The sequence below is a fragment of the Oryctolagus cuniculus genome, chromosome 10 (genome assembly GCF_964237555.1).
Source record: "Oryctolagus cuniculus chromosome 10, mOryCun1.1, whole genome shotgun sequence".
NCBI classification, from domain to species: domain Eukaryota; kingdom Metazoa; phylum Chordata; class Mammalia; order Lagomorpha; family Leporidae; genus Oryctolagus; species Oryctolagus cuniculus.
The window spans coordinates 106885701-106912893 of record NC_091441.1 but is presented as its reverse complement, the minus strand read 5'-3'; the positions used below and the strand labels follow the sequence as shown (position 1 = coordinate 106912893).

Genomic DNA, 27193 nt, shown 5'->3' with positions numbered 1-27193 from the left:
TTGTGGTTGGAGAAGATGCATGGTATGAAATTTGGATTTTTTTTAATTTGCTGAGACTTGCTTTATAGCCTAGAATGTGGTCAATCTTAGAGAAGTCCCATGCACTGGTGAGAAAAATGTGTATTCTGTGGCTACAAGGTGGAAGCCTCTGTAGATATATGCTAGGTCTTTTTGGTCTATAGTGTCAATTAACTCTGTTGTTTCCTTGTTGATTTTCTATTTAGTTGATCTGTCCATTGCTGAAAGTGGGTTATTGAAGTCCCCCATTACTATTGTGTTAGAGTCTATCTCCCCTTTAAATTCATTAAAATTTCTTTTAGGTAGCCAGGTACCCTGTAATTAGGTGCATATACATTTATAATAGTCACATCTTCCTTTGAATTGATCCTTTAATCATTATGTATTGTCCTTCTTTGTCACTTTTAGTAGTTTTTGTCTATTTTGTCTGATATTAGGATATCATGTTTCTGTTAGCATGTATTATCTTTTTCCATCCTTTCAATTTCATTATGCTTGCATCTTTATTGGTGAGATATGTTTCTTGTAGGCAGCAAATAGATGGGTTTTGGTTTTTAATCTGTTCAGCCAGTCTGTGTCTTTTAACTGGGGAGTTGAGACCATTTACATTCAATGTGACTATAGTTAAGTACCAAATTTGCCCTGCCATGTTTCCATAATAAATAGTCTTAATTTTGTATTTTGGGTTTCCTTTGTACTTTTACTGGGTCAGTTTCTCCATTCATCTTCTTTTATAGTGATGTTCCTATTTTTGTGTTTCTGAGTGTAGCACATCCTTGAGCATCTTTTGCAGGGCTGGGAAAGTCTCTACAAGTTCTTTTAATTTCTGTTGTGGAAGATCTTTATTTCTCATTAATTCATAAATGAGAGCTTTGCAGCATACAGTATTCTAGGTTAACAGTTTTTTTCTCTTAAGACTTGGAATGTATCTCTCCATTCTCTCATTGCCTGTAGGTTTTCTGATGAGAATTCCACAGTCAGTCTAATTGGGTTTCCTCTGAATGTGATTTAGCGTTTCTGTTATGTAAATTGTAAGATCTTTTCTTTATGTTTTATTGTGGAAAGTTTTACTGCAATGTGTTGTGGTGAAGATTTTTTCTGGTCTTTTTATTGAGAGTTCTGTGTACTTCTTGTACTTGGATGCCTCTTTCTTTCTCCAGATTGGGGAAGTTTTTGTTATCATTTCATTAAGAAGGACTTCTAATCCTTTCTCTCTTTCCATATCTTCTGGAACTCCTATGATCTGTATGTTGGGTTGTTTGATAGTACCTTGTAGATCTCCAACTGTTTTTAAGTTTTCTGATTTTCTTTTCTTTTCTTTTTTCTTTTTTTTGGTCTTATTGTAATATTTCTAGAAATTTGTCTTCTAGTTCTGATATTTTCTTCTATCTCAACTATTCTGTTGTTAAGGCTTTCCATTGCATTTTTTATTTTATCCATTGAATTCTTCATCTAGTATTTCATTCTGACTTCTTTTTAATATCTTAATTTCTTGAGCACTTTTCATTTAGATCATGAATTTGCTTCTGATTGCTTCTAAGTAAACAGATGGTTAATTTTCTGAATTCTGTTTCTGGCATATCCTTGATCTCTTCATCTTCACCTTCTATTATTGAAGAATTGTATTACTCCTTTGGGGGGCTCATAATGTCTTCCTTTTTTCTTATATAGGGGTTTTCCTTTGTTTTTCAGCATTTGTACATTTTTCTTTTTTTGTCTGGTTGCTTTTTCTCTTTATGCTGTGTCTTTGTAATTTAGTGGGACATCTCTACTTTTAGTGTGTTCCAAGAGGTGTTTGCTAGATGTGGCCTGGGTGCTCCGTTCAGGATTCCAGGTGGAGGAGCTATCCAGTATAAGGCCCCTATGGGGCTGTGTATTTTTCCTCTGGTTTTTGGTGTTCACTTCTCTTGATGTGATCCACCTTTTTCCTCTCAGTTGTGAGATGCCCCTGTTAGTCCATTTTGTGTTCAGGGTTATAATGCCTTGCTTAACAAACTGCATCTCTAATCTATGGAGATGTTCTTGTGGTGAGGTTTCCCTCTGTTGAGTGTGAGTTGCTATGTGTCTGTGTGTTGCAAGTCGAAGCACATTGCCCCACCTACTGGAGCCCAGCTCACTTCTCAATCGTGGTAGAGGCAGGTCCGAGCTCCAGTGTATGGAGCCCTGCCTGCTGGGGCCCCACTTGCTTCTCAATGGTGAATGGACTGGGCTCAGGTTTTCGCTATTCAGGGCTTCTCCTTATTGTACAGCTTGTGTGATGGGTAAGAAATTCTTCTGAAATGTTGTGGTCCCTATTCCTGGGCAGGGGGTGTGGTGAGGTGGCCCCCACAATTGATGGGCGTGAGCACAGGAGGCAAAGTCGGCAGTCCCCTGCTTATGTTTGGAAATGTAAACAGACAATATGGCTTCTCCCAGCCAGCTGCAGGTCTGGGTAGGGAAGGAGGGAGAAAGATGGGCAGGGGGGTGTCTGACCTCTTTGTTCCTCTATACCTTTTCTTTTTTCCTCGCATGGAACTTCACAAACAGTCCTCCAAACTCACCTTCTGACTACTATTTGCAGCTCCATGGACCCACACTTTCCCATCTAACCTGGTCTGCTGGGGGCTGGCATCAGCCTCCCCATTCCATACCTCTGCTGTACCTCCACTGCTTCCTATTCTTGTTTGTTCTTTCAGTGTGGACCTGCCCTGGTCTCCTGGGCTTTCCATCACAAATTTCCCACAGCTCTATCTCCGGCATGTATCTTCTCTCCTTTTTTAACTATCTATTTTGGCCCACGGGACTCGGATGGTCCTGTTGCTATACTGCCATCTTGGGACCCCCTAGATGCTGATTATTCAAACTAAAAGATCATGGAGTCAATCAGGGAAATATGAACACTGGCTTGATGTTTGACAACACTAAGGCAATATTGCTCATTTCTGTGTATGTTAATGGGATTGTGACTATGTTTTTATAGAACCCCTATCTTTCAGAGACATCTTCTGAAATACTTATAAGTGAGCTGATACGGTGTCTGGTTACTTCAGAAATAACATGGAGGAAGAGGAGGTGAGAAGGTTGATGAAAGATGATTAAAACTGGATGATGGACACATGAAGGTTCCTTTTATAATTCCACAAAAGTTTCTTTGAAACTTTTGACAATAAGAAATTAAAACATGTTTGCTGGATGCCTTCCATGAGTCAGGCACTATGTGAGGGAAAGGAGATGGGGTGAACAAGACAGAGCCAGAGGAAAGAGACAGACATGGAGATGAGGGATGGAGACAAAGGCAGAGACAGCATCCCAGAGAGAGGAAGGAGAGAGAGGGAGAGAAAGCAGAGTGGTGAGTGCTGTGCCCCAAGGTCATGTGCACAAGGCAGGCTTCATCTGAACGATACTGGGATATTGACAAATATTCCAGCATTCCTTGTGTCTTCCCAATCTAGGGTTAAAAATGAGATGACTTGGACAGAATTCCCTCTACCCACCAACAGCCCAGGCAGCAGCTCAGCTCCTGGTGAGCAGTCCCTGTGTTGTGTTCCTGAGAGTCTTCTGGGATCTCGAGCCTACGTCTACTCGGCTGCCACATGGCTCCTCTGCCTCTTATGTTGGCCCCTGTGCTGTCTCTTAGGGCACTTCTGCCCTTCCCTCTCATGGGGTGTTGGAGCTTCTCCTTGTCACTGTTTCCACTTCTAGTGGCTACTCTTGAGCACAGTGGGACCCTCCATCTTTCCCTCCTGCTGGTCACTGCAGCCTGTCCTAGGCAGGGCCAGACCTGTTGGACATTGCTGACTCTGCCAGATTTTGTTTCCACTGTACTCTATGGCCACCAGCATGGCCAGAGGATGTGCTAAAGCCCTCTGTGTGACAAAATGCATAATGGTCTTTAGCAACATGGAGAAGGAGGCATCTCTCCACCCAGATCCAAGGGAAGGCCACGGGGAGTGGGAGCTGGGCTGCCTGTACTCCAGTATCTCACAAGTTTTTGTTCAACAGCCTTTCTACTTCAACTAACAGCATCCTATCTTCTAGGACACACATAAATCCACAAGGTTGGCTGGGGCAGATCCCAGAGACAGCCACCACACTGCACTCACCATCACTCCCTTCTGATAACCAAAGTCAAGCAACACTGGCCTTTCAGATGGAATATTGGGGTTCTCCAGAGACACAAAACCAAGAGGATAAATGAAGATACTTTAGAATGTTTGTGGAGAAATGGAATCAAATGATGAATTTACTTTGGTGCAAAAATTTTTTCAAAGCAGCGCACAATTTTTTTCAAAATGTGCATTTTCTGTGAGGTTTCTGAAGATCCCTGGTATGCATGGGTATACAGAAAGTATTCTGCATATTGATATTCCAAAGGAGCTTTTTAATGAGGTATTATTATCTCATGCAGTTTTGAAGGCTGAGAAGTCACAATCTCCTCTCCGTGGAAAGCCAGTCATGGAACTCTTGTCCAACTTCAAAGGCCTAAAATCAGGGCAACAAATAGTTTAAGTCCCAAAGCCTGAGAACCAGGAGCTCTGACCACCAGAACTCTCCACCACTGAAGAGATTTCCTTCTATCCTTCTATCCTAGCAATCCCTTGAAGACCGAGAAGTCTGCAATTCTTGTAGTCTCTCCCATTTCGTGTTCTGATTACACTAATTCAATTAGGGAGAAGTGCACAGTGTCACTGAGACTCTTAAGTTCCCCTAGCAGGGGTGGGGAACATTTTTTCTGCCAAGGGCCATGTAGACATTTATAACATCATTTTTGGGCATACAAAATTATCAACTTAAAAATTAGCCTGCAACTGCCTTGTCAGGACCATATTGAATAATTCTGTGGGTCTTACATGGCTTGTGGGCCAAATGTCCCCTACCCCTGCCCTAATGCTTGGCTACTCAAAGTGTGGGCTGTAGACCAGGGGATCTGCATTCCTTTTAGACCTCTAGATGGCAGATCCTCAGATCTGCTGAGTCAGGATCTCTTCTCTTCTCTTCTCTTCTCTTCTCTTCTCTTCTCTTCTCTTCTCTTCTCTTCTCTTCTCTTCTCCTCTCCTCTCCTCTCCTCTCCTCTCCTCTCCTCTCTTCTCCTCTCTTCTCTTCTCCTCCCCTCCCCTCCCCTCCCCTCCCCTCCCCTCTCTTCTCCTCTCTTCTCTTCTCCTCTCCTCCCCTCCCCTCCCCTCCCCTCCCCTCTCCTCTCCTCTCCTCTCCTCTCCTCTCCTCTCCTCTCCTCTCCTCTCCTCTTTTCTCTCTCCCTCCGTCCCCTCCCCTTTCCTTCCTTCCTTCCTTCCTTCCTTCCTTCCTTCCTTCCTTCCTCCCTTCCTCCCTTCCTCCCTTCCTCCCTTCCTCCCTTCCTCCCTTCCTCCCTTCCTCCCTTCCTCCCTTCCTCCCTTCCTTCCTTCCTTCCTTCTTTCAACAAGATCCCATATTAGAGTTTGAGAAGTGTTGTTAAGCCACTGGTTCCCAACCTTGGCTATACACTGGAACCATCTAGGGCACTTTAAAAAACTATCAACTTCCATTCCCATCTCCTAGCGACTCTTATTTTCTTGATCTGGGTAAAGGAGCAATAAAGGTCCCTAGGTGATCCCAATATGTAGCTGAGGATGAGAACTACTAGCTTAGGGAATCTGGTAACACCCACTGTCCTGCGTTGATGAAATCTGGAGGAATGACCACTGGTGGGTGTCCAGTCACTCAGCAGGCTAAGGCTGACTCCTTCCCAGGAGTCAAGAGCCAGCTTCTCCTGCTTTCTCTTTGGCAAGGGGGAGCAGCGACCTGTCTTTTGTGACAAAGGGAGGCTTATTTGGCCTCATTTCACAGGAAGATAGGAGGTGGGACAGCAGGCATTTCCAGCTGACGTGCTTCTGTTACCTTATGGCCAAGTAGCCAGTTCATCTGAAGGTCAAAGGCGTTTGAGGCCGGCGCTGTGGCTCACTAGGCTAATCCTCCGCCTTGCGGCGCCGGCACACCGGGTTCTAGTCCCAGTCGGGGCTCCAGATTCTGTCCCGGTTGCCCCTCTTCCAGGCCAGCTCTCTGCTATGGCCAGGGAGTGCAGTGGAGGATGGCCCAAGTGCTTGGGCCCTGCACCCCATGGGAGACCAGGAGAAGTACCTGGCTCCTGCCATCGGATCAGCGCGGTGCGCTGGCTGCGGTGGCCATTGGAGGGTGAACCAACGGCAAAAGAAGACCTTTCTCTCTGTCTCTCTCTCACTGTCCACTCTGCCTGTCAAAAAAAAAAAAAAAAAAAAAAAAAAAGGCATGTGAGCACCTTACCTGAAGAATGGAAAAGCCAGGAGAAGAGGCACCGCTGCCCGGCCTTGCTCTCATGGGAAAACCAGAGGTGTCGAGGCAGATGGAGTTTGAGGAGCTGATGTTGATGACCCTCCTGGAGTCTTACAGCTGTGAAGCTGTGATGGGAGGTCCTCTTCCTGCTCCCTTCCAGGGGCCCTGCCCGCCCCCTGGCATCCCCACAAGGATACTGGGAATTTACCCACTGCAGAGGCCCTGCCTCAAGGCCGTTTCCTTTGGGTGGTTATTTTGGGAACAGGAAATCGGATGTTTGGGTGGAAGAGGGGTAGCCAAGGGCCTGGAGGCCGGCGGGTGAGAAGAGAGAGCCAGTGACACTGCCGTGGCCTCCATCCCCAGACAGAGGCAGCCTGCACTCTGCTGCTTGCACACAGGCACCGTCATGTGGCCTCTGGGGCTGTGACTTGAAAGAGCTCCCATTGTCCACGCCAGCCTCAGGTTTCAGGGAACCCGACACTGGGAGCACTTTTTTTTTTTTAATTTTAAAACAACAAGGATGAAGGCCAACAGCATTTTCCACTCTGGAAGGAGGTGGGGGAGGGTCTACACATGTCCACGAGCCAACAGATTTCTCCAAGTTTGTTTTTCTGACACTTGGGAAACCACACAGTTCAGAGAAAATTCATCACACATGCTGCAGCCTGCTTTTCCGGAATGCGTCCAGAGACTGCTGTGTCAACACTGCCAAGTTCAGCAAGCCCCTCTCCACGGGATGGTGTGATTTGCCAAGGGAAAAACTCAACCCAGGCCCTCCAGGGGGGGATTGTGCACAGTTCAAAGGGAGGGTGGGCTTCCAATTGGACAAGGCACTTTCCCGATTACACAGTTGTCACTGACCCCACCAAAGGCCACCACTGCCTCCCCTCTGGTTCCCTGTTTCCAGACTGTGCATTTGTGTGCTCAGCTGCTGACCCGTCTGCTCTTACAACACCCAGGGTAGATGTGGGGAGGAAGAGGAGAGGCCAGGCTAAAGATGTTTCAAAGGCTCTCTGATCAGTTCTGCCTTGAGGCACTTTGGCAGAAGAGGAAAAAGGGCTTTGGCATCACCAAGACCCGGATGTAAATCCCCACAGAGAGACCCAGATGTAAACCCCCAGGCTGCGACTTGTGTACTAGATGTGTTTCCCTAAGGGGAGGAGGAGAGCTTCCTTCTTACGGAAATCTTTTAAGGAGAGGAGGGACTAACGATGGTGAAGGTGCTTACTGCAGGGTGGGGACATGGTAGGTGCTCACTGATGGGGCCAGCATTGTGACATAGCAGGTTAAACCCCCTGCTTGCGACTTCAGGCATCCTATTTTGGAGCTCCCATTTGAGTGCTTGCTACTTTGAATCCAACCCAGTTTCCTGCTCAAGTGCCTAGGAAGGCAGTGGAGGATGACCTAAGTATTTGGGCCCTGGAAACCCAAGTGGGAGACGAGATGGATTTCCTGGCTCCTGGCTTCTGGCTCCAGCCTGGCCCAGTCCCAGCTGTTGCAGCCACTTGGGTAGTGAACCAGTGAATGGATGCTTCCAAGGCACATCCTGGTGCTTTCTGCTGGTAGATGTGGGACACCTGCGGTCTCCTCCATACCACTGCTTGGCTGGGACAAGTCTGATGCCTACCTCCCATCCCTGCTCCTAGCCACCCATGGTGAAACTGTCATGATCAGAATCTTCCAGAAGAGATGGCTTTTCGCTTTGTTTCACAGCTCTCCCCAAACCTCATGAGGAACCCTCTCCTATTGCATGCTCCTTCTGGTGGATGATGATGACAATAATGATGATGGTACCTTCTGTGCGGTTTACAGTGGAATGCATGACTTGCTCTTGACCTTTCAACTCTGCCTTCCTCTAGTCAAGCAGAGGGAAAATCTGGTTTTCACTTGTGGCAACTCTTGGCATCAGGTCTGTGCAGTCTCACACCCGGAGCTGTGCTCTTCAGCAGCACTGGGGTCAGAGGTCTTTCTGTCCATGCTAGGAGCATCTCCGCTACATTCGGCAGCCTTCGTTTTAGTCTGCAGTTGGTGGAGAGTCCCAACAAGAAGCCACAGGGGATCAGGAAGGGGCACATTTAATTAGTACTTCATGTGTCAACCTGCCACAATTACATCGTTTTAAGCTTAATTGGTTTTGGGTCTCCTCTCAAGGTGTCCACTAGCCATTGGCGATCATCTTGTGGTATGACCTTGGGCACTTGGCTTCTAACCCCGAGCCTTAATTTCCCAAGTCTGGGTCACCTCTAAGGCCCTTTTCAGCCTCCAACTTCTAACATATGTGTCTGAGATTCTGGCCAAACCTCTCTGTGTTGAGCCCTGACATCTCTGTGAAATACAGTGAGTCCCCATCAGACTCAAATTTCTCTAGTAGTAGAGGGGAGACCCGTTATAGATTATATATAATCCACTGATAATCCCAACCCCCACATTAGCCTTTGGTTTGGATCTCGTGTATTAGAGCAGCGAACAAGCTACGAAATTGACCAATTTGAATTCTACCTGTCCTTTCCCCTTCTATCCTCTCAAAGACATGCTAATTTGATCTGTAATGTGGCCAAAGGGCAGACAGTAGAAGGGAGGAGAAGCCAGAGGCATGAAAAATCCCCAAACTGGATCATCCACCCACTGGATAAAGAGTGCCTGCCTGAACAGAATACTGAATGAGTGCTCACCTTTTCTCAAGCCAGCTCTTGTCCCCGTGCAGCAATGCCTATAATCTCCATGGCAAAATGCATTACACCGTTGAGTTCCTTAGACAAATCTGACCATTCCTTTGCAATCGCAGGCACACTAGATTTTTTTGAAATTGAGAAACTGATTGCCATTTGGAAATGGCAGTATATTTAAAGTAGTTTACTAAAAATGCTAACCTGGAGGTCCCAGAACCATGTCTTCTGACATCTGTGTAAGTAAAAGCAAGCAAAATGTTGCATACATTTTCAAAGATTGCTTCTTAATTATCAATATTCTTATATGGACACCTTTAAGCATCAATGCACGATTTGTGTGAATGTTGTTGAAGCCTCACCTGACTTCTGCTGGCCTCTCTCTATAGTCATGATGACTTTTTAGGGTGTTAGGGTACTTTTCTTTGCTAACAATCATCCTTCAGTGATCTCAGGCACAGTTCCTGCTCTTAAGAATGAAGCCACTATTTCTTGAATCAGCTGGCCAGGCTGGAGTTTCCACAACTACTCTGTGTTCTGCACTGCCCCCTGTTTGTCCAGGTGTATTGTCCAGGTGGCCAGTGCAGCCATGCTCTGCCTCTTCATTTCAGTGTGCTAATCCTGCTTCATTCCCAAGGCGCTCCCTTTCCAAACTCTTACTTATTCCATTCTCTCCATAAAGGCTATTCCTTGGTTGGTATTGAAGACTATTGGCAAGCACCAGTGGGTCTAGAATTGCTGTGGGGGCTGTTCATTTTCTACAGAAACATAACAAATAACTGCAAACTGAGTTGTTTTGAATAACATCCAGAGGTGGTCGTGGGATGGCCGCATCTCATATCAGAGTGCGGAGGCCCAAGTCCTGGCTCTGCTTCTGACTGCAGCTTCCTGGTAATGTGCACCCTGGGAGGCAGCAGGTAACGGCTCAAGTACTTGGGTCCCTGCCACCACATGAGAGGGCTGGATTGAGTTCTTGGCTCCTTGCTTTGGCCTGGTTCAGTTCTGACTGTTGCAGGCATTTGAGGATTAAACCAGTGGTTAGAAGATCTCTCAGTGTCTGCCTTTCCTTCACTCTCTGACTCTTTGCTTTTCAAAGAAAATGAAAATAAATAAAACAAAATAGCATTGATTGCTATATTACATGTCCTGGTGTATCTTGCCTGTGTCCTATGGTCAGGGTTTGACATTCAAGGTGTCCTTATCTGGAGGTTCTGAGGGGAAGAAAGTCGAAGCCTATCCATGTTCTTGGCAGAATTCAGTTCCCTGTGGTTGTAGGACTGACGTCTCTGTCTTCTTGCTGGCCTTTGAGTAGGGTTTGCTCTCATCTCGTAGAGGCTGCTGCCCCTACATGCCAGAGGGACCCCTCCACCTTCAAGTCAGCAATGGAGGCTCTCCTGTACTCAGATTCCTTCTTATACATCAAATCTCTCACTGTCCTTGTATTTGATCTCTAGACTCACATTTAAAGGGCTCATAGTGTTAGGTCAGGCTCACTTGAATAATATTGCTTTCTTAAAGTTAACTGTGCCACATAACACAACCTAAACACAAGGGTGAAATCGCATCTTATTGGCAAAGGGAGTGTATAGCATGGGTGGAAATTTGGGGGAATGTCTTAAAATTCTTTTTACTGCAATTTGTTTCCCATTTCTCCCTTTATGTCTGTATTGCTTGACTTCTACTTTGGTTGATATTGGCTACAACATCCTTTTCTTACCCTGTGGTGAGTTCTAGGGTTCCTAGGAGTCACACTATTGGGAATATACTCTAACCTCGGCACAGCTGTCTAGCACAGAGATGTGATGGGAAGCCCAGCCCAGTAGTCCTTTGGAATCATGAATGCTTTCTGTATATGTATGGAGGAAAAAAAACACTGCTAGCATTTTGTGCATTTTGCTCCTAAGTCCTTCTGTTATTTGTATTTAACCATTGTCTATGCATGTGTGTGGATATGCAAACATACACACATATGCGTATATACCCTACAGGAACACACTTGACTAGAAGACACACACACATATGTATAACCTTAAATAAATTGGAATTGCATATGCTGTTTATTGTCTAGTGCTTATTTCATTTTCTCATAGCATGTTAGACGGCTCTATCATATTTATTACAGTTACCCAAATGTCTGGGCTCTGGAGCCAGACTGCCCAAGTTCTTACTAGCTCTAGATCAGTTGACACAGCCCTTCTGACTCTTAGTGTTCTTATTTGTAAAATGGAGATAATTATTTTTGAGAATTAAGTGAGTCTGTAAAGGAATTTAGGCACTGGTGCTTGGCAAACCGTAGGAACTCAAGTTATCCTGTTTTTTTTTTTTTCCTTCCATATTCACCTTTCAGTGCTTACTGTCCACTAAATGTTCTCGTTCAGTTGAACTAGCCTGATCACCAGTCCTCTGTACTCTTAACCTTTGGTTCTATGTTAGAGAGGTTATTCTTGACAATAGAATAGAATTAAAAACCAAGAACAGGGTATCCCTCTATATAACTTGCCGTTAGCCACCTATAGATGAACCAAATGAAGAATGACAAACTCAGAGTTAACATTGTTTGGGGGAATAGTGAGGTTTTTTTTTTTTTTCTTTTTCATCTAAAATAATATTTTATGAGTAAATATAGTAGCTATGTCTTCTTCTAAACTCTTTAGTTCCGAAAGAACTTTTATCAGTAGGAACTAGTTGAATCCCAGAAGTTATCTGTTACTGTTGTTATTTAAATCCCTGTTGATAGGCATTAAGGTCATGGTCCATTTTTCACCTTTATGACTAAATCTCTGGAAAAATGTTTTTGAACCTAAATCTTGGGCATATCTGATGATCTCTTTGGAACACATTGCTAAAAATAGAGCCCTGAGACTGAGGGAGGAATTTTGTGTGTATGTCTGTGCTGTAGGACATGTGTGCCTGTGCACTCCCAATAACGCTGTGTGAGCTTACAGCCCCACCCTGCAATGGCACAGGGGGCTGCTCTGAGAAGATGATGTATGCATACATCAAGGGCAGATCTTCCAGATCTAACCTAGGTGTCACAGTCTCGTGTAATGTCACAAATACGTTGTTAAGGATAATATTAACTGAAGCCTCCAGATGTGCAGATGATTCACTTTTGGAGACAAATGAGCATGGATTCCATGCTGTTTCTAAACGATCAGGACCCCTTGCCCTGCATTCTGGTATGCGTTTTGAGGGAAAGAGTTGCAGCTGTAAGATCATGGTTTTATTTTGTAATTAGGAAGAACAACAATAAAAGGTACATTTTTGGAAGGGCACAAGTATAGGGATTATCTTTAGGCAGTAGAGGAGAAACACCTTCCTCATAGTCTTCAAGTTGTTAGAGAGAGAGTCATTCCTTGGTATGAGTGAAGGAAGCTGAGCTGGTTAAAGTGTGATAGCTTCAAAACTATTAAAACAAAAACAAAAGTATAGGGATGGGTGTTTGGTCTCATGGTGAAGATGCTGGTTGAAATGCCCCAGCCCATGTTGGAGTTCTTGAGTTCAGTATCGGGCTCTTGCTCCTGATTTCAGCTTCCTGCTAATGTACACCCTGGGAGGCAGTGGTAATGGCTCAAGTGATTGGGTTCCTGCCACTCATATGAGGCACCTGGATTGAGTTCCTTGGTTCATCCTGGCTCAATTTTAGCCATCGTGGGCATTTGGGTAGTGAAGTGACCAGCAGGATGGGGTCTCTCTCTCTCTCCTTATTCTCTTTCTTTTTGCTGTCTTTTTCTCTCATTCTGCCATTACTTCTCTGAATAAAAAATGTGTCCTAAGAGAGGAACATCAAGACTGGAGGGACAGAAAAATCTCATAAAGCTATCAAATGGCATTGACATTGGAAACTGGTTTTTTCATGGACTCCAATCGGCATGCTATGCTCATGGGTGATCTAGGGGCAGAGAGCATGCATGCTTGGGGTGATCAAGACTGGGAGCTGGTAGGGAAAGTAGATCTGGAATATTCTGGGCACTGCTGTGAGCACAAGTGTCAGGACCTAGCTGCACAGAGAACGAAGCAGGTCATGATGAGAGTGAGAAAGAAAGGGTGAGAGGGCATGAAAGTCTCAACACAAAAACAGAACAGGTGTATTCAAAAGTTTGGAGGACAGATATGCTTAGAAATGAATATAATCAGGGTTAAAATTCCTAAAGTCTCAGTATAGATAGGGGTTGTGGTGTTGACCTAGGAAGTGTTGCTAAAATGACAGCTAGGAAACTATCGGTTAGCATAGTCTATGTATGAAATGAGACCAGAACTTTTGTAGCTTAAACTATCAACGGAAACATCGTATAGCTGGGAGGATGGCATCCCTAAGAAAGTTGTGAGTGGATTAGGCCAGGTTTGAATGTTCCCACCACCCATCGAAGGAACAATTCTGGCAACGTGGGTGGCTAACCTTGAATTCCCAAAGAAAGCACTTCATTGTAAGATGTTTCTAGATGCTAACAGTCCTTCCTTGGATTGAACCCGAACTTTCCTTTTTCCTTTCTGCCATTTCAACCAGTCAGTCCCAGTTCTGTGCCTTGGACCCTAGAGAGTGGTGACTGTGCCCCATGCCATGAGAGATGCTGATGGGGAGCAAACTTTGATATCTTCAAGGGGTTCAAGACCCTGATTGATCTCAGCTCTTTGTTGCCATGTGACTGGCTGCACACATATCCCCATGGTGCTGAGGTCCTGACTCATAGAATGAAGTTAATTCCCACTTGGGAGGAGAGACAGGGAGTCACCTGACCAGGAAGAGAGAATTGTTTTTGAGTCCTCTCGAGGCAGCTGTGAAACTGGTAATTAGACAGGAAATCCCTTTATCCCTAAAGTCTAAAAGAGCTCACTGAGGCAAGGTGGATACACATAATTTCTTTTCACCTTTATGTAATAAGTGCAGACCTAGTCAAAATAAACATAGCCTCCAGAGCCAAAAATAATTGCTCAAGCAATTTTAACACTCTTCCGTTTAAAGCTTTTCACAACCCTGTAAGACAGATTGAGTTGCTTCCATTTCGTAGGAAGGAAAGTTGACCCCCAGAAGAGTAGAATAATCAGCTCACTCTCAACTTTCTGGGCCAGTGGGAAGACAGTGGCCACCTGCTGCTCATGGGGGTGGTTGAGGAAGAGACTTGGAGGAGACCCAGGGCCCTTGTCCACACGAATGTTTGTGTTTCAAGTGGACATGCACTGGGCAAGTGCAGTGCTGCAGAGGCCAGGACGTAGGGTTCCTTGTGCCCATCCTTCTTGGGCGGGGAATACCCTGCTTTCTTCCTGCCTTGCTGCCTTTGTTGCCAGGCACCATTGCTGGAGGTGAGAGACAAAGCTGTGTGTGTCACTGATGGGGAGTGAGGAAGGGAGGCTTGCAGTACAAGACCTGCAGTCCTCAAACAGTAGCACAGGATGAAACACTGCTGGCTCCTGGCAGCAGGAGGATTTGCGTGATTGGAGGCCTGAGCAAGATTTGGCTCCCTTCTCCCCTCCCCTGTTGAGACGATGCCACTCCTGTTTCCATTTCCACTGTTACCAGGCTCTTCCTCTCTTTTTAGTTTGGAAGTAGGTGCTTGTTCACACCAGGCATGGCTGTGAGCTGGGGGAACTATTCCTCCCAGCCTGACTCCTTCTGCCTAAATCCTCCTCCTCAGCTCTCTGAAGGGCCCAGGGCAAGGCCCTGATTCCCCACCCCAGAGGCCTGCTGCCTTGGAAGCAGCTGTATCAGGTAGCCTTTGAAGAACAGAAAGGGGTTGGTCCCCACCTGCCCTGGTTCATGAACAGCTGGGAACGTGCCTGGGTGCAGCCCTGGAGCCTCCCAAGTACCGTGGATACCCACAGGTCACTGCAGCCCACAGGCTTTAGGGGTCTTGTGCTACGATTTTAGGAGGTCTGGAGGTAACTGGCATCTTGAGAACTCATTATCAAAATCCAGTGTTTGGATTCAACCATGTCCAAGGTTCCCCTTGATCCTTGAAAGTTAATAGAGACAAGATTTTGTTTTGCTTTTTTGTGTGTTTGTTTACATTCCTCTTGTCTGCCCAGGGAAGTCTAATTGAAGCCTTTTTCTTCCTCAAATTCATTCATGTGTCCAACATTGCACTTGGACTGTACAGGGTCAGTGGTAGCAATAGTTTCTCATTCACAGTTACAACTTAGGTTTTTGAATACTTGGGAGAGAAAAAAAAATGGCTCCCCAGAGATGCTGACATCCTAATCCCCAACTTCTGCAAGTATGTCACCTCATCTGGCGAAAAGGACTTTGCAACGGGATTCAGTTAAGGATCTCAAGATGGGAAAATAACCTTAAATTATCTGGATTGGCCCAGTGTGTTTTTAAGTGTCCTTTTTAAAAAGGAGGTAGGAATATCAGAGACAGGCAGGGGAGAGAGGGGGAATGAGAGAGAGAGATCTCAAGAGGGAGAGAGAGAGCTGAATATGCAGTACTGCCAGCTTTGAAGATAGAGGAAGGGGCCAAGAACCACAGAATGCAGGCCATCCCGAGAAACTATGAGAGGCAAGAAACAGATTCTTGCCCTCAGGAACACAGCCCTGCCTATGTCTTGAGTTTAGCCCAGTAAAGACCTTTGACGTGTGAAACTATAAGATAATATTTGGCTGGCGCCGCGGCTCAATAGGCTAATCCTCTGCCTAGCGGCGCCGGCACACCGGGTTCTAGTCTTGGTCGGGGAGCCAGATTCTGTCCCGGTTGCCCCTCTTCCAGGCCAGCTCTCTGCTATGGCCAGGGAGTGCAGTGGAGGATGGCCCAAGTGCTTGGGCCCTGCACCCCATGGGAGACCAGAAGAAGCAACTGGCTCTTGGCTTCGGATCAGCGCAGTGCGCCGGCTGCAGCGCGCCGGCTGCGGCAGCCATTGGAGGGTGAACCAACGGCAAAGGAAGCCCTTTCTCTCTGTCTGTCTCTCTCACTGTCCACTCTGCCTGTCAAAAAAAAAAAAAAAAAAAGATAATATTTGTGTTTGTTTTTAGGCCAGTAAGTTTATGGCAATTAAGGATACAAATACACTGTATAACTAAGGTTCAAATTGTTCTCCACCAAGGGCCCATATAAGCAAATGTCACATATGGATTTGCTTCTTTGGCCGGGTTCTCCGGAAGCAGATGCTGGTAGTTATTAGAGATTAAGTCATTTATCTGGGAATGTAGACATGATCAGGTGGGTCAGGGAGGGAGAGAAAGTGAGCGAGTTACCGCCCTGGACAGTGGCTGGTGAGACTGACTGGAGGTCTCTGGGAAACTGGGGAACCGGCATGGAGGTCTTCTACCTGAAGGGCAGGGAAGCTTGGGGTGCTGTCTGTTCCCACAAGAACTGATCAAAGTCCTCAAGTCCAGGGTTGCAGTGCTCAGTCTGCAAGGGGATGGTGGGTGCTGAGGCAGTGTGGTGGGTCCACGGGGGTCTGCTCGGCTTGATTTCACAGGAGGCTGTGCCCCCAAGGGAGCTGCTGCCCATTCCTCTCCGAGTCAGTGTGAAAGAAGCTGTCCAGGCTGAAAACCCAAGTAAAGAACCGAAGGAGCTGGAGGTTCAGCAGTTTTGTGTCTTCTTTGGCTCATCAGACCTAAGGGATAACTGGATGGCGCAGGCTGAGAACAGCTGGCTCCAGCAAGCAGTGAGGAACAAGGATCTTTTTTCCCTTTGAACTTTGGCCTTTGATGGCGGAGAGAGGGGTGCTGATTGGGCTGAAAGGAGAAAAGGAATTTCTGAAAGGGGAAAAGGATGCATGAAGAGAAGGAGAAAGGTGTTTGGTGAGCAATTGGCTGCTTGACCAAGAGGATGCTAGGCTGGGCCTTGACAGAGAGAGGGAGGAAAAAAAGCTCAGGGGAAATCAGCGAAAGCAAAAACTTTTACCAAAGAAGAGAACGTGTGAACACGTTTGGGTCTGGTAAATAACTCGTCATAAGCACACGACGAAGGGTGTTGTGTTCACATGGATGACAGTAGAGAAGATGATCCAGAGACTCACAGATGGAACTAGGACAGTACAGCGCAGCATACTCCTGCGGGGCGGAGAGGTGGAGAGAAGCATTTGTTTGGAGGAGGAGGGGTAGTGTGGGGCAGGGGCTGGACTGTTCGCGCTCCACCCTCCTGCGCCAGTGCCTCTGCGGCAGGCAGAGCGCCGTTTCCAAAGTGCCCTGCTGGCGATGTCAACTCTGTCAATGCAGGGAATGCATGAGAGGAGAAGAGGGATTTTGAATTGACCCTGACCGCCAGCGAGAAATGTGTGGGTGAAATGGAAGAGAGAGAAGCTTTGCATGAAGTGACCACCTCACCCTGGGGTTCGTACATGAAGTATTGGGGGTGGTAAGAAAAGGGAGTCTGGACTCCAGGAGGTAGATTTCTAAAACACCCACAAGAAATCGGTGGCTAGAGGATCTAAGTGGCGTTGTGACACAAGAAAGGGTGGAGACTGTAGTGATGAAATCATTCCAGTCCAAGAATAAAGCACTTCCAGGCAGAACGGGTCTGCACATAGGGCTCTCCAATCAATTCCAGGGTAGCTGATGTAAGGAAAAGACAGCAGGGCAGAGCACAGTCAAGGAGTGTGATAAAAATATGACATGGGCCAGGAGGGCTTCAGGGAGTGTAGCAATCCCAGGAAAGCCTTTGACTATCCAGATACTAAAAATAGCAATCATTATCATAAGTGGACATTTATTGAACTTCTATATTCCAATAATTATACAAAACATATTATCCTATTTGATTTTTTTTTTTTTTTTTTTTTTTTGGACAGGCAGAGTGGACAGTGAGAGACAGAGAGAGAAAGGTCTTCCTTTTGCCGTTGGTTCACCCTCCAATGGCCGCCAAGGCCGGCGCGCTGCGGCCGGTGCACTTCGCTGATCTGATGGCAGGAGCCAGGTACTTATCCTGGTTTCCTGTGGGGTGCAGGGCCCAAGCACTTGGGCCATCCTCCACTGCACTCCCGGGCCACAGCAGAGAGCTGGCCTGGAAGCGGGGCAACCGGGACAGAATCCGGAGCCCAGACCGGGACTAGAACCCGGTGTGCCAGCACTGCAAGGTGGAGGATTAGCCTATTGAGCCGCAGCGCCAGCCCCTATTTGATCTTTATAGCAGTTCTGTAAGGCAGGAAGTGGGAACTGAAGTTGAGAGTGACTAAGTAAATTGTCAGAGTAGGCGGGTCAAGCCAAAACTGTTGACCAGTGTGGTGGACTTGAGCTGGTCCAGCCACCGTTCAGAGAGCACTGGTTCCTGCCTCTGTATTGCCCTAGACAATCGTTTCTGTCTGATTCCCAATCTGCTCTGCCACTGGCCTGCTTTGGGCTGACATTTTTATGAATGACCTTAATTGTCGTTTGCATAAGTCCAGGAAATATATAGAAGGAATTTTGATAAAGACAGAAATACTTTGAGCACTTAGACTTCCTAGGCAAAGATGAGCTGAGATCCAGGCACAGGTTGAGGTGCCCTCTGGAGAGCTTTCTGAGTGGTTTGTGATGGAGGCTGGGTAAACACGACCGGGTGCACCTGTGGCCGATAGTGTCAGGGCCAAGAAGTCTGACTGCTTGGAGCTTCCACGCTCCGGTCCTGATGGATCGCTCAGGCCTGCTGGTGGTACGGCAGACCTGGATGTGGGGTCTTCACTGCAGGGCCCATCTAAGACAGCTGTTAGTTGCCCCGGGCCCCTCATGCGCCTAGATGCTGCCGGTGGCTGCCTTGTTGTGTGTCCACTGCGGTGGCCACCTGCCTTGACCACTCCACAGCCCTCGTCTTCCTTTTCAGTGTACTCTGCTTTGTGTGGCCCGTGAGTCTCTCACAGCCGAGGGCCCAGGGACAGCTGGTCTTGGTTTTGAATGTGGATGTGGATGGAGAACACGTTCTTTTATATTTTCTGTCATTTCTAGTATCTGGCGTAGGTGGGGCAGAGCGTGGTGGTTTCCCTGTGACTGAAATCAGAAGTCATTGCCTAATCACGCTGCTGAAAACGACGAAGCTTCTGAGCACCATGGAAGACAAGGAAGCGCAGGGAGTTTCTTTTCAAAGCTAACTCAAAAGGCACGCAGAGCGTCTTCCGCTCATTGCCCATGTGACGGCTCCCTTCCCCTTCGTGCACAGACCCACACAAGTGCCTCCCCCGTCCCAGACTGAAAGAGCAGGCACAAGGACTTCTTCACTTTCTAGACCTGTGGCAAGCTTTCCTTTGTGAAAGCTCACAGAAAGACTCGGAGTGTCTCCCAGAACAGCTGCTTATAAAGTGTCCAGTGAAATTATGCTAGCTGGAGGCTGTGAAAAATCATGACTGATTTTGGTGATTGTGTGTTTTGATTCTTTTTTAATATAGGTTGCGAAACCCACAAGTTTTCAACTTTTCTCAGTGCACTTTATTTGAGCTATCAAAAACTTATATTTCTTCCTTCCCTCCCTCCCTTCTCCTTCCTCCCTCCCTCCCTTCTTTCCTCCCTCCCTTCTCCTCCCTCTCTCCCTCTCTTCATCTCTCTTGTCTTTACAAAAAAAAAAAAAAAAAGGAAAGAAAGAATTAAATGGAGTCATTTTATTATCATATTAGACATGGAAAAATATCCAAATGTGGTTCACAACTAGTAGGATTAGAAAAATTCCCAGAGTCCTATTTTATCCTTTGATATAATCTCAGGAGATTTTTTATTTATTTTTGTAAGACAGAACAACGTTGGAGACTCAAATTCACCAGAAGCAACCGCGAAGAAGAAATTCTGGATACTGCAGGGAGGCGCAGAACTGTGGGTAGGCAAGGTTCCCGTTTGCTCACCTCAATCTAAGGTTCTTGATGAGCCAGCCCCGACCTGCCTTGCCAGGGCCATCTCCCACTGTTTTCTCTTGCTCTCTCTTTTCCTCATATACTTCTTTTTTCTCTCTATGCTCGTATATTCACAAACACAAACACACACACATGGAAGTATACAATTCAGAGAACAGTTCTACAAATTAGTTCCAAATGTGCTTCATGCATTTTTTTGTTTTGTTTTTTTTTGACAGGCAGAGTGGACAGTGAGAGAGACAGAGAGAAAGGTCTTCCTTTTGCCGTTGGTTCACCCTCCAATGGCCGCCACGGCCGGCGCGCTGCGGCTGGCACATCGCGCTGATCCGAAGGCAGGAGCCAGGTGCTTCTCCTGGTCTCTCATGGGTGCAGGGCCCAAGCACTTGGGCCATCCTCCACTGCACTCCCGCTTCATGCATGTTAATATTCTGTGGGTGTTATTAGCCTTTTTTATTTCAGGAATTAGCCGAGGCTCACCAGGATTTCCAAGACATTTTCATAGTCGGTGGTGAAGCTCGAGTTGCCAGAAAAATACAAGATACCAGTTAAATGTGAATTGCAGATAAACCATGATTATTGGAAACTGTTTATACTTTTTTTAAAAAGTGTTATTGTTTATCTGAAGTTCATTTTTAACTGGGCATCCTTATTTTTATTTTGCAAAATCTGGTGATAGTTAAATCAGGGTTGTGTATTAGTCAAGTCTTGCCAGAAAAGAGCTGACACACCTAAATTGGGTGTTTTGAAGAGGGTTTCAAAAGGGGAATTATGTGCAAAGGTGTGGGAAGTCACAAAGAAACCACCAGGGAGGGCACGGTGCCTGGAGTTAGGAGTAGCAGTGTGCAGTTCCTTCCTCTACAGGAGCAGGGAGAGAGAGGGGCTTCCAGGAGCCAGTGGCAGAGAGCTCCAATGAGAGCCGCCGGTGGTTTCTAGGTGAGAGGTGGAACCCAGCAATGACCTGGAGGTGGGAAGACCTCCAGTTGCGGGTGATGGAGATCAGCTGCCTGGTGGAGAGAGCTTGAGGAGACCATTGGAGACTGGATCTAAAGGGACAAATGGAAAATGTCCCACACTGGCCCCCTGCTGGCTCTGGGCCTGCCAGTGATGTGCAGCTGGTGCATAATCAGGCCACAGCAGCAGTCTGGGGTGGAGACACTTCCTTTCACCTATGTGCTTGGGATGGCTCCAGGGTTGAACTCAGGCCAGGTGAGCTGTGACACTAGGAAGAGATGAACTTCCAATCTAAGGTTCTCTTTTCTTGGGTTTACCTCTACTTTCTTCTCTCAGATGTAGACCTGACTAAACGTTTATAAAAACCTCTTGGGGCAGGGTCCAGCATTGTGGTGCGGTGAGTTAAGCAGCCAATTGTAACACTGGCATCCCTCATGGGAGTCCTTGTTGGTGTCTCAGTTGTTCCATTTCTAATCTAGCTCCCTTCTAGTGTACCTGGGAAGGTAGAAGAAGATGACCCAAGAACTTGGGTTCCTGTTTCCCATGTGGGACACCTGGATGGAATTCCTGGCTCCTGGCTTCACCCTGTCTCAGCCCTGGTTATTGCAGCCATTGAAGGAGTGAACCAGCAGATCGAAGGTCAATCTCTCTCTCGATCTCATCCACCTTTCAAATAAATAGATAAATTTATTTATTCATTTGAAAGGCATAGTTACACAGAGAGAGAAGGAGAGGCAGAGAGAGAGAGGGCTTCCATCTGCTGGTTCACTCGCCAGATGGCTGCAACAGCCGGAGCTGTGCCAATCCAAAGCCAGAAAGACGTTTCTAAAACACATCAGTCCTCCATGGATAGCCCTCCATAATGACTTTGCCAGTTCCCTCAAAATCTATAAATGAAGCTCTTGCTTTGAATAAGAGATTGATTGAACATTTAATCAAACAAGATATCCTTGAACTAGTAACGTACGCACACTATTCTTAAACACTCTGGCCTGGGGGAACTAAGACTCTATGGAGACTGAAAACAAATTTAAACAAGATTCTTAAGCATTACCTTTACTGAGAGTCACTAAATTTCCTGCTAATCTTGTTGGGGAATTGAAATCTTGTACACTGCACTTGATAAAGCTTACCAGTAGCTAATTATTAATCATATTACAGCACAAAACACAAGCAAATTCAACATTGTGCATTCTGAGTTCTTAATGAAGAATTTTGTTGACCGTGGGGTTTTCTGATACTTTAAGGACTCTTTGCCTTCTAGGAGTCAGGGTGGTACTGTCTCTAGAAATGCTACCAACTGATCCCACCTTCATGAGGTAAACTAGTAATTCGCTCACAGAAAGAGTGCAGAAAGTTCTTGCTACAAAACGTAAGAATGACAGTGTAGCTCCCAGGAGTCCCCCCTGGGTGATACAGTGGAGACCTATGCTGTCATCTCAGTAGTTAAAAATGTCTGTAACTCTTAGAACAACTGGACCATTTTAGGTAGTGCTGATCACAAGCTTTTTTTACAGATGAGATTATGGGGGCCAGCAGTTCATGTAGCAGCTAACCTCCAAGTTTGGGAAAATTGTGACAGTTTGAGGAGTGAACCAGCAAATGGAAGACCTCTCTCTCTCTCTCTCTCTCTCTGCCTCTCAAATACATAAATCTTTTTTGAAAAAAAAAAAAACTTAAGGAATGCAGTGAAAGCAGTGCTCAGAGGAAAATACATGAAAGTAAATATCTTCTACTCCTACTTAAAAACCAAGAGTAACTAATCATGCAAATAAGAAAATGAGCCCCCCCCGCCACACACGAAAAACAAGAGTAGATAGAAACTGTATTAATGCCCTGTGGCCTACTGATGTGGCTTAATACCTTTTGAGTCAGTTTTGGATATTTATAATGTTATAAGAAATAGTTTCTTTCCTAAGATTCCTTTCTTTCCTTATAGGTCCATGTGGCACCCATTGTGCCACGACACTGGTCCCCATAAATTTTTATATTGTGTATTTTTGATTATATTCACATAAAAATATTTTCTAATTTCCTTACTATTTAATTTTTGGCATGTTGGTTATTTTGAATCATATTTAGTTTTCATACACTAGTAAATTTCTCTAATTTCCTCCTGTTATTGATCTCTAATTTTATTTCATTAGATTGCAATACATGCTTTGTATGATTTCTTTCAAATTTATTGAGATTTTATTCATGTTTGTTATTTAACCTGAAAAATGTTCCATGTGTACCTGAGAGGATTGTGTATTCTGCTGTTGTTGGGTGGAGTGTCCAATGTGTATGTATAGATGAAAGTACTTCAAAAACTTCATTTAAAATGGAAATCAAAGATAAATTCATTTTGGCGCAAAAAACTTTTGAAATCTATATATGAAAGGTCTTCAAAACTGCATGGAAAATGTGTATTATGAAAAACTGTGGATTTCAAAAAATTTGGCAACAAAATAAGCTTATCTTTTAATTCCATTTTTCATGAACTTTTTGAAGTACCCTAGCACATCTGTGAAATCTGGCTGGTTCACAGTTTGTTCAGTTCTCCCTTTTTTTTACATTGAAATTCTGCCTGATTCTTGCATCTGCTATTGAAAGGGGAGTGTTGGACTCTTTATCATTGTTGAATTGTGTGTTTCTCCCTGCAATTCTGTTGGGTTTTGTTTCATACACTTTGGGGCCCTGTTGTTGGCACTGCTGTGGTTTGGATGTGGTTTGTTCCCCAGGGGCTCATGTGTTGGAAGCTTGGTCCTCAGTCTGGTGGTGTGGGAGGTGGTGGAATTTTTTCAAGGTGATTAGGTCATTTGGAGATGCTGCTCTCAAAAGGACTAAGGTAGTTATCATGGAAATAAGATCCCAGTTAGTTCCCACAGTGAGGGTTGTGATGAAAGAGCAAGATCAGCCCTTCTCTACTTTCTGGCTTCCTGTCTCACCGTGTCATTGCTCCCTTACGTGCACTCCCACCTTTATGCCATCTGCCATGGTGCGAATCCACATAGAGGACCCCCACCAGAAGTGAGGCGATGGCATGCTCTGTACATCCCACATGTGAGCAAAATAAACTTTTCTTTACAAAATGCCTAGCCTCAGGCATTGTGCTATATTAATGGAATGTGGACTAACAAAGGTGCACATAGGCTGATAGTTGCAATGAAAAGTCGTCAGTGTAAAATTGTCTAGTAACAGTAACAGTTTTTGTCTTAAGTGTATTTTGTCTGATATTATTATAAATACTTCTGCTTTCTTTTGGTTGCTATTTGAATAGTATATATTTTTTCACCCTTTCACTTTCAATCTTTTTGTGTCTTTGACTCTAATGTGGGTCCCTTGTTGCCAACATAATTGGATCACATTTTTACAAATCCAAGTTGCCAACCTCTGACTTTCAATTGAAGCTTTAATCAGTTTATTAATTATTAAAATAGAATTTATGTCTGCCATTAAAAAGAATATATTTTATATAATTATTTTAAAATAATCTATTTTAAAATATTTTTAAATAACATATTTATAAATTTTAAAATAATATTTTAATTCTATGTTTTGTTATGTTCTTCAGAGTTATTTTCTTAATGGTTGTCTTGAGAGTTGCAGCCAGTATCTGAGCTTAAAGCCATCTAGTTTGCTTAACACTAACTTAATTTAATTAATATGTAGAAACTTTACGTCCATATAGTACTTTTCCTCCTGTCCTATTTTGCAAATGAAATTTTATATGTTTAATCCCACCCACAAAATTATATAATTGTTTTTTGAAACTGTCTCTTAAATAGGATAAGAAAATATTATAAATAAAATTTATTTATATTTTATTTATATTTATCTATGTGATTACCTTTGCTGGTGCCCAATATTTTATTGTGTGAATTTGAGTGCCATTTAATGACCTTTCATTTCAGTCTGAAGAGTTTCCTTTGTTATCTATTGCATAGTAGACCTATTACTGATGAGTTTTCTGTATTTTACATTCGTCTGGGAATGTTTTGATTTCTTCTTCATCTTTTAAATATAGTTTTACTAGATGTGGAGTTCCAGGTTGACAGTCTTAGTTGTCATGCTAGTACTGTCTAGATGTCATCCCATTGCCTTCAAACCTCCATGGTTTCTGTTAAGAAATCAGCTGTTAGTTCTTTAGGGTTCCTCACATGTGATGAGTTGTTTTTCTCTTGCTGTTTTCATTTGACTTTAGCTTTCAACAATTTGCCCATGGAATTTTTAAAAATTATTTATTTATTTGAAAGACAGGCAGAGAAAGTTAAAGACAAAGAGAAATCTACCATCTGCTGGTTTACTCACCAAATGCCCCAAAACAGCTAAATCTGGGCCAGGCTGAAACCAGGAGCCCAGAGCTCAATCTGGGTTTCCCACATGAGTGATAAATACCCAATTACTTGGGCCATCATCATCTTCTGCCTCCCAGGGTATACATTACAGGAAGTTAGATTAGCAGCAGAGCTGGGGCTGGAGCCCAGGCACTCCAGTACTCTTCAAAGTACCTGTGTGTTATTGGAGAAGTAACACCAAGGGCAAAAGTAATCTATATCGTCTGATGAAAAGAAAAATTTCATTGTTATCTTTTATTGTACATAGATGGTATGTATTTAGTAATATTTGATTTTGTTCCCTTTTTTAAAACTCTTACATTTGTGCATCTTAAGAATATGTAACTGGGGCTGACACTGTGGTATACTAAGCTAAGCCTTAGCTTGCAGCACCAGCATCCCATATGGGCAATGGTTCGTGTCCCAGATGCTCTATTTCCCATCCAGGTCCCTACTAATGTGCCTGGGAAAACAGCAGAGGATGGCCCAAATGCCTGGACCCCTGCACCCAGGTGAGAGACCTGGAAGAAGCTCCTGATTCTTGGCTTCAGCCTGGCCCAGCCCTTGCCATTGCAGTTATTTGGGGGAGTGAACCAGCAGATAAGACCTCTCTCTCTCTCTCTCTCTCTCTCTCTGTAACTCTGTCTCTCAATTAAATAAATAAAATATTAAAAAAGAATATATAAATATACAATCTATCAAATTTAAGTATCAATTTATGTTATTTTTTCAAGAGTTTAAACTGCTCAATTATAATATTATTATTTTTTACATATTTATCCTATTAGTCTTATGTCTATTTACTACCAATTGCTACTGTTAGCTAGTCTTATGGTTGTTTTGTATAATTAATAGTGTTATGTCTCCAAAAATTAAATAATATAAGATAATATGTTACTAAAACAAAACATACATGTAAACATACATGGTTCAAATTTTGTATTAAAATAGTAAAATTTGTATGTATGATTATTTATGTGTTATTGTTGTTACTTAATTTTGTATGATTGTGTTCCAAGTTGGTTTGCTACAAGGTGGATATTATCAACAAATTGTCACAAAATCCCAGTCATTCCAGGACTATTGGTGGAAAAAAAAAAAGGTAATCACCTTGCCTGTGTTTGCCAAGAGCCTGTGGTGTCTACCCAGAGGACACAGCAATAGCAGAGGATGGTGGGAAACCCTTGCTCCTGGGATATCTTGTAGGCTGCACAGTGCCTGTAGGAAATGTGGCCATGTGGTGCATCCCAAAGACCTTTAGAGGAGAACTTGGTGTTCCACAAATAGGGCAAGTGCTGGTGAATTAGGGTAATACTCATTGCATTAGTAATTAGTAGTGTTGTGACTGTGTCACTCAGCGCAGTCCATATACTAAGTGGCTTAGCCAGTAGAAGTTTATTTTCTCACGGTTCTGAAGGCAGAAAGTGCAAGATGAAGATGCTCACAGCCTTGGTTTCTCCTGAGGCGGCTGCTTTTAGCTCGAAGAGGCCACCTTCTCACTGTGTTCTCTCCTGACCTTTGCCCCGTACATGAAAATAACTGAATGTCCGGTTCTATTCAATAAAATCTGTAAAGCACATCAAATGGAGAGAAGAAAATAATGATGATAAAGTGTAGAAATTAATTCATTAGAAAGCAGAACTGATAAATATCTTTAAAAACTGATTCTCTGGTGGAAAAAAAAAACAGTGAAACAAAATATAGTAACCAGTTTAATAAAGACAAAAGACAGAAAACACAAATCCATGAAATTATAAATGAACACATGATCCAACCAGAATTGTTTTAAGTTTGTTTATTTGTTTATTTGAAAGGCAAAGCAACAAGACAGAAGTGGAGACATGGAGAGATCTTCCACATGTTGGTTCACACCCTAAATGCCCGCAACAGCTGGAGTCAAGTCAGACCAAAGGCAGGAGCCACCCGGGTCTTCCATGGAGGTGACAGGAACCCAAGTATTTGACCCCTCATCTGCTGCTTCCAAGGCACATTAAGAAGATACTGGATCAAGAGCAGAGGTGAGACTTGAAATGCTATGCTAAGCACTTCAAATGCTATGCAGGCTTCCCCAGCAGTGACTGAACCCACTGTGCTATAATGCATGCCCAGGAAATGTTTTTTAATAAAATGGTTTAAAACTGGTTAGAAAATCTGTGGCTCTGGATCCACATTGAGATCTAGTTCATTCATTGAAATTTTAGAATTCCTTTCCAGGATGTGAATA

General features: G+C 44.4%; 1 long non-coding RNA gene across 2 annotated transcripts in view; it reads left to right on the top strand.

The window, feature by feature from the left end:
* Window positions 1-26920, top strand: part of LOC138844119 (uncharacterized) — a 164846-nt gene extending 137926 nt beyond the window's left edge. Inside the window, exons 3-4 of one of the 2 annotated variants that reach the window (XR_011379585.1) lie at window positions 19585-19665; window positions 26784-26920. This is a non-coding gene — a long non-coding RNA (uncharacterized lncRNA). Of the gene's footprint in view, window positions 1-19580; window positions 19666-26783 lie in introns of both variants that reach the window. The other variant, XR_011379586.1, reaches the window with a different exon arrangement.
* Window positions 26921-27193: the final 273 nt, after the last annotated feature.